This window comes from Pongo pygmaeus, chromosome 3, assembly GCF_028885625.2.
Source record: "Pongo pygmaeus isolate AG05252 chromosome 3, NHGRI_mPonPyg2-v2.0_pri, whole genome shotgun sequence".
In the NCBI taxonomy this organism is placed as follows: domain Eukaryota; kingdom Metazoa; phylum Chordata; class Mammalia; order Primates; family Hominidae; genus Pongo; species Pongo pygmaeus.
The window spans coordinates 96749231-96757344 of record NC_072376.2 but is presented as its reverse complement, the minus strand read 5'-3'; positions in this window follow the sequence as shown (position 1 = coordinate 96757344).

The window sequence follows — 8114 nt, the reverse complement described above, 5'->3', positions numbered from 1 at the left end:
CCCACTAAGACACCAGACATGTGAGTGAAACCATCTTGTCTAGCCATTCAGTCTAGTCCATCTGCTAGCTGGGTACCACCAAGCGTTCTCAGTAAATGCAATGTGAAAGAAAAGAAGCTCCCAGATGACTCCAGAATCCCCAACCTATTAAACTGTGAGAAACTGAAAAATGACGATGATGACACCACCACCACCACCACCAACACTAACAATAACAAGGCTGCTGTTGTAAGCCACTAAACTTTAGGGTAGTTGATCACATATAGGAATAGGTAACTAGGAAGAAATATGCAGTTGAGTGGAAAAATAGAGAGATCCACAAACCCGAAGTGTGAAGAACCCCTCTGAGAGGACAAAAAGAAATAAAGAGAATTGCTTTTGTTGTTGGAAGTTACTAAAAACTGCCTAGTCACAGGTGACTTAGATTATGCATTCTTGACACAGGCAAAATACAATAAGGATGGGTGAATTATTCTGCTAAAAAGTGAGCGTGAGAGTAAATGTGGACTCATTTTGCTAATAATTTGAATGCTTAAGAGGTAGAGGATGTTTGTAACAAAGATAACTGATCCTTAACTAGAGATTACTACTTGCATGTCTAATATGCATCTAAAAACTGACAGGTCCAATACCAAATCAGGGTTTCCACTCTTTCTTTCCCAAATTACTTGTCGTCAGTCTGACACATCTCAGTGAATGACAACTATATTTGCTAGTTTCTTAGGCTCACAAATTTGAAGTTTTTGACTCTGTCCACACCCAACATTCAATCCATTAGTAATTGTATCTATATTACCTTCAAATCACAGCAATTTCATGGGAAGGCAATAACAAGCTTAGAATGGAGAAAAATAAAAGAATCCCATGGTCAATTATATTTTAAAAATTGATGAGTGTATTAGTCTGTTCTCATGCTGCTAATAAAGACATACTTGAGATGCTAATTTATAAAGGAAAGAGGTTTAATTGACTCACAGTTCCAGATGGCTGGGGAGGCCTCACAATCATGGTGGAAGGCGAATGAGGAGCAAAGTCACATCTTACATGGGGGCAGGCAAGAGAGAGCTTGTGCATAGGAACTCCCATTTATAAAACCTTCAGATCTCATGAGACTTATTCATTATCATGAGAATAGTATGGCAGAAACTGCCCCCATGATTCAATTATCTCCACCTGGACTCATCCATGACACATGGGGATTATTAAAATTCAAGGTGAGATTTGAGTGGAGACACAGGCAAATCATATCAATGAGTTTTTTAATTGTAAGATTAAAAAGAGAAACAATTTAGAGCCACCATAGTTTAGAATAATGTGCTTCATGACTTAGGCATTGTTGTTTTTTCCCCCCAATATTTGACCAGGATTAGTGTTACATGGAACAAACTTTGGGGAAAGCTGCTGTAGGCATCAGATATCCTATACTTAGTAAACTGATAGTTTTTAAAATAGCCTTGTGGACATGAAAGAGAAATGTGGGATAAGTGAGAATATTGTCAGGTGAATTTACATCTGATCGAACATTTACAACAAATGATAAAGAGACCAATTTTAATACAGTTTTTCGATGGCCATGCCTAATTTTTTAATCAATAGATTAAAGTTAAATACAGAAGCTTGGCAAATTTGTAGGTGCTCCCCAAATTGGGTAAACCAGCTGATAGATTTGGTAGATTCAAAACCTTTTCTTTAGATCAGAATGTTGGACTGAAAGCATCAAGAAGATAATGTGCAGGCATCAGTAGAAATATTTACATACTTAATGTTCTGGAAAAGTATGCTAATTAAATATAATATTGAGGTAAACTTTGCCTGGCAATAGTTTATGTGAAGAAGACAAGTTTACCTAGTTGCAAAAGCATGCCCATACAATATTAATCTGTATTTACAGAGAAGTCCAGATAAAGGGGCCTGATAAATACATGTGCAAATGTCATAAACTTGCTCAAGGTACGATTTTAAGTCACCTATTAATTGTGGAAGTCTGGTCACCTCTACTCAATCATATTATTTCTTGTTTCTCTGGTCAACAATCACCCATTCCCAAATCTTGCCAGTTCCTATTACCTTAAGCCCTTACTTCAAGCCTTCTCTACCTTCCCTTGGCTTATTCCTCTTCTCTCTTAGGAAAGATAGATCCAGCTGCTACAAAAGCCCTCCAAATTTCTTACATTTCTTATGTAGTCTATTATGGGTGATTATAAATTAACCCCCAGATTTTAGTGGATTTTTAACTCACACAATAATTTAATGGAGGTTTCCTTTGTTAGGTAGATCTCCTATTCCCCTCTGTAGATTCTGTGTGCAATACCTCTAGCAAAAATCTCAAATGAGTTACTGAGCATAGAGTTCACAGAAGAAATAAGATATGTTTACTATTATATTTCTAGCATTCAGCAAAGTTATTGGCTTTATTAATTTATTTAACAGATATTTATTGAGTGCCAACTTTATGTTAGCTATTGTTTTGGGTCCTGCTAAAACTGACAAACAAGAAAAAAAAGTTTGTGTTTTCATAGAGTTGGTATTATAGGTGAAGGAGACATAATTAAACACATTATCAATGAATGAGATCATTTCTGATAATGACAGAACTATGAAGAAAATACAACTGAATGATGTGATGGAGATTATAGTGGGAGGTATTTTAGATTGGTAGACTCTTTTGAAAAGATGACATGTAAGCTGATACTGTCAGGATGAAGCTGGCCACTCTAAGATCTGGTGAGAGGGTGTATCATGCAGAGGAAGCTGTGGTGCAAAGGCTCCAAGTAGCAATGAGCCTGGTATGTTCAAGGACCAAGACCTCCCAAATCGGGGTTAAGGTCTTATAGGCCCATATAGGCTAATGGCTCCATATGTGCTAAGGAGTTTGTATTTTATTCTGAATGCAGTGAGAAGACAGCTGAGGGTTTTCAGCAGGGAGTAATATTAACTAATCTACCCATTTTAAAGTTGGCTATGGCTGCTGTGTGGAGACTACGTTTTGAAAAGGGCTAGAGCAGAAACAGGCAGTTGCAATAATGCAGGCACGACACACTGGACTTCATTGAGGTGATGGTAACAGTGGAAATACATAGAAATGAACAAACATGGGGTATTCTTTGGAGTGAGAGTTGACAGAACTTATTAATAGATTTGGATTTTGCATGAGTGGTGGTGCCATTTAATGAGATGGGGAAGACTGGTAAAAGGAGGGGAAGTAAGTAGTCCTTATTCAAAGTTTGAGTTACCAATTCAGGATCCAAATAGAACTATCAAGCAGGTAACTGGATATACATAACTGAAGTATAATGGATGGGTTGGAACTGGAGTCATTGGCCATGTGCAAGATGGCTACAGCAGTTTCTTGTATCCATCCAAATAAGCAGAAAAGAGTCATCCTTGCTTTGTCTCTAAGAGAGAAGAAACTTTATCATACTTATCCTCATGTTCATTGGCTACAATTGCATCACATGACATGGTATAAGCCAGCCATTGGCCAGGGGAAAAGGATCACCATGGTTGGCATGGCTTAATCAAAACCATTCCCTGGGCTGAGGTTAGAGCCAGTCTTCAGCAACGTGTAAGACAATATGGACAAGAATAGAGGTGTGGACAGCTCAGGGTTCTTTTGGAAAGGAAGGAAGAAGCAACAGACATTAGAGAGGCAACAAAGATTCTAGTTAAAGTCCAATTTGACTTGTTTGCTATTAAATGGGGCAGTATATTACCTCAGAGGGTGTATGTGAGATTATACGACACCATGGTGTGAAAGCTTTTTGTAAACTATAAAATAGTATAGAATAGGTAAGTTAGTCTGAGTCAGACTATTCCTGACATTTTCCCATTTTTCCTGTGTTATGTCAATATTTGTTTTGATGCTGCTTAATTCGTTTTTCAAAGCCTTAAGATAGAAATTGAAGATGATAAAAGTGGGTGCCCTTAGCATATTTGCTTTCCAAGAGATTCACATCTTTCCCTTACTACATATTGCTAATGTTTTTCTCCTTCTTTCTTATATCCACAAGCCCCTTCACATGAAAAATGGTACCATTTTGAAATTAGATATTTATGGAAAGGAAATGCTTATTAATAAAAACCTGCCGAACTCTTCTGAGGCATTCATTTGCCCATTGATAGCCACACATAAGAAAATGACTTAACCTTAGGTCAGCTGTTGACAGAGTTGAAATGATCATTTTACAGTTATTGAGGGCCTACAGAATGGTAGGTTCTGAGGAGAACATATAATAAATGTAATCCCTGACCTAGAATGTGGGAATTACTTGTTGCAATTATAGGTTCAATGAACATTGTAATCTACCTGCTTTTAAACCTGTAACTATGCCTTTTCATTTAAACCTTAAAGTCATAGTAAAAATAATGTAGTTTTTTCAAAGATAATTTTATTTCATTTTGTATCTCCATTTTTTTTTGCTTAAAAAGAACATAAACTTTGAAAAATTAAATCTACATAGAATAAAATGACAATGAACCAAACTTTGGTGTGGAGATGGAGGTTGGGGATTCTTGGTTGAAGTGGAGAGCATGGGCTTGTATTTTTATTTTTATTTTTGTACCATATTCTTTAACTCTTTACCATTCATCAGAAATTATTGGTGTGACTTGTTAATGGAAAACTCTTTGGACTGTGTTGATGGTAAGTGAGAATCAATGGTTTTATGCCGTGGTACACTGACTTCTATTGTCAAAGGCTGTCAGCACTAGGTGCTTGCCTGATACAAAATGGTATCTTCCTCTCAGATTTGCTTTCATTACAAGTGTGTTGAGGGGCAGGCACAGGGCTATATTGTGTAGCAGCACTTTGTTTTTAGCCATTTATTAATTCTACAAATATTGCATGCCTAACATATGCCAGGCTCTGTACTAGTGGGGGACTAGTATTTTAAATAAAATAAATATAATCTTAACACTTTATGGAATATGTCATTAGTGAGGAAGACAGTTATTACACTAATAATCAGGTCTGACTCTAATGTTTGTGGGGTGTGGGGCCAGAGTAACAATGGGAGCCACATATCAAATATTTAAAGATTTTAAAGTGATCAATTAAGCTATGCTTTGTCTCAGTTCATGCTCCTGTTCAGAGCCTTGATGCTCCACAGCCCAGGGATTACCCCTGTGATCTGGAGGCTAAAGGAGACCCGTCTCCCAAGGTCAGTCTTGCCATATTGACCCTGAGTGGCAACAGGAGCTGCTGGCACAGGGCAAGGGAGAAGGTGGGCTGGAGGTTCAGTCCTTGGGACTAAAGTCACCCGAAACTGGCCTAGGAACACATTGTTCAAGTGTCCAGGGAACTGGAATAGGGAGGTCCCATCCCTCATATATCACTTTCTCACACCCTTTTGTTAGGTGGTTCTAAGTATTAATACCTCTCCACTAGAAGGGATGAGAGGGATGGTGTGCAACTTACTGGGAAATCCTGTCTGCTTTGGGTATTCTGGGGCAGACAACTTTAAATGGCCTCTTGCTATCTCATTTCTCAGGGCAGAGGCTGAGCTTGTCTTCTCCCTGACATCTGCTCCCTTGTTCTCAGCCCGCCATGCCCTGTCCTGCATGATTCGGTTTGTTCAGTGCATCCCTCTTCCCTAATTCACTAAAAAATAAACTGAACTGTCAACAGTCTTTCTTTTGAGACTGAAAAAAAATTGTATGTGCATTTTAATGTTCGTGGTATGTATGGTTCTCTAAAGCAAGAGGCCCAGGACAAAACCCTTCTTGCCTGGATTTAGGTCAGGTTGCCAATAATCTTACACATACTTGTGTAGTTACAAGCCATGATAAGTGTCATGAAGGAAGAAAACAGAGGGCTGAGGGCTAGGAGGGAGTACCTACAGGATCCCAGTGTAGAGGAGTAGTAATGGGCTGTGTACATTAGACAAGGCCTCCGGGAGGAAGAGATATTTCATCTGAGACTAGAGCATAGGCCATGATTAACACCAAATCTAAGCAATGTCCTCAACTTGACTAACCCATTTCATGCAATAAGGTATAGAGACTACAATTTAGGCTGTTTACAAAATACAATTTTCATGTTTAGTTGATCTTTATAAAAGTAATACCTGTTCATTATAAAATAATTGAGAAATTTACTAAGGTAAATAAATATGACTATTTTCCTTAAGGTAAAATGATGACTATTTCCCGTAAGTCCATCTCTCAGAGTAAATTTGAAATTTACCTATGATTTAATTTTCTTCTAGATTTTTTTCTCATGCATACAACAATTTTTCTATGTGGATATAAAATAATGTGGATATAAAATATAATCACTTATTATTTTGTAATCTTTCACTGCTCCAAGGTGGGGCTATCTCCATGGTTAACTAATTACGTACGTTCTAACTCCCAGCAGCGGGGTCTGGAGGGCACTGAGCATGCATTCCTTTGTACGGGGTAGATAAAATGTGGGCATCTAAATGAACCTAAAGCTAAGATCCCTTTAGTTCTTGTGTCATTATGCATGAACCTAACGACTTCCAGGCTGTGGTGTAAAATCTAATAGGCTGGAAATGATTGCAGTTCAGTTATTGTTCACTTCCCTAAATGGTCTTCCTTATTTTCAGATGATGCCCTGAGGTTGCTGTATTTGTCCCTCTTTTAATGTCTGGGCACCGTGTCTTCTTTCTCTCTATATTTGTATTCAGACTTCAGGCCAGTTCTGTGAGTATGCTCCACACCAATTAATGAACTATTTTTTGGATTTGTTAGCTATTCTTACCTATGTTGACCCAGGGACTAAATTTAGAGGGTCCTAAACATAGATTCAATTTCTGGGTCAGTCACTTACTGATGGTGTAAACTTGGACAGACCACTTCACTTCTTAGTGTCTTCCTTGAAACACAAGATATCAGAGTTTGCCCTGTCCTCCACATAGGGGCAATGTGAAATAACATTGAGATAATGTGTGTGAAGGAGCTTTGTAAATTGTAAAGCTTGTACCACTCATTTCTAGGACAAGCTTCCACTTAACTGAGAAATCACTGTTTCTATCTGTTCTTTTAATGATGACTTCCAGAGTACCATTTCTTAAGAAGCATGTCCTGAACCAAATGAGACAGGGGATAGAACGTGTACCCATTTTAATGCCTCCAACACGAAAACACTTATATAGTAAAGTTTATACATAATTTTGTATATAGCTTCCTTTGGTTTAGAATATAGCTTAAAACTTATAAACAACCACTACACAAATATTCCCCAATTTTAAACATACTTTCTTTATGGATATTCTGATGGCAGGATAAAGGGAACCTGCATTTTTAATCAGTTGGCTGTCTGCATTTTTTAATGGTTGATATAGAATTATGGTCTATTATCTATAGTTTGTTACAAATAATGCCTAGGAAAGGATTTAGGTGATTCATTAGGTGGTAATTTAGGTCCTTGCATATTATTATTGTTAATTAATGATAATAAAAACAACCCAAATGTTGGAATAGGGAGAGATGACACCAAATTTGATAGACCTTCTTGAGAAGATTCCAATACTCCATAGAGTGGGGGCTTTGGTTTGAGCAGTTTTGTTGACCACTTTCATGATCTCTGAAGCTGAAGCCAAGATGAGTTATCACTCATTTAATGTGTAGGCTGTTTCTTCCCCCCACCATCCCTAATTGTAAATTATACAATTTCAACCTCTACAGCCAGCATTTAATATATTTGACTTTATTGCTTTCCATTTTATGAAAATTAATTACAGTTCACATTCTGACACTGAAATTAAAGGGTAAGCGCTAAATCTTGTACACAACAATAGGAAATTAAGAGAACATTCTTTATAATCAGAATAATGAAGACCAGAGATGCTTGTTTTTCTTCTCTTAGGCCACTGGGGAGTGAGATAAAACCAGATTTAAACAGGACATTGCCCCTCCATAACTCATGCCATTGCAGCCTGAAAAACAGAATAAAATCATAACATTTTAATTTAAAAATTCCACTCTCTTCTGTTTCGTTTAGAGGGGGATTATTTTGTGATAACATCTTAGGCTACAGAACTCTGTTCCTGGGGGCTGTTTTACCAGGGAACCAAGACATTTAGGAGAGGAAGCTGATTAGTATCAATCATGGACCAACTTCAGTGGATTCAATGAATGTTTCTAAAAGA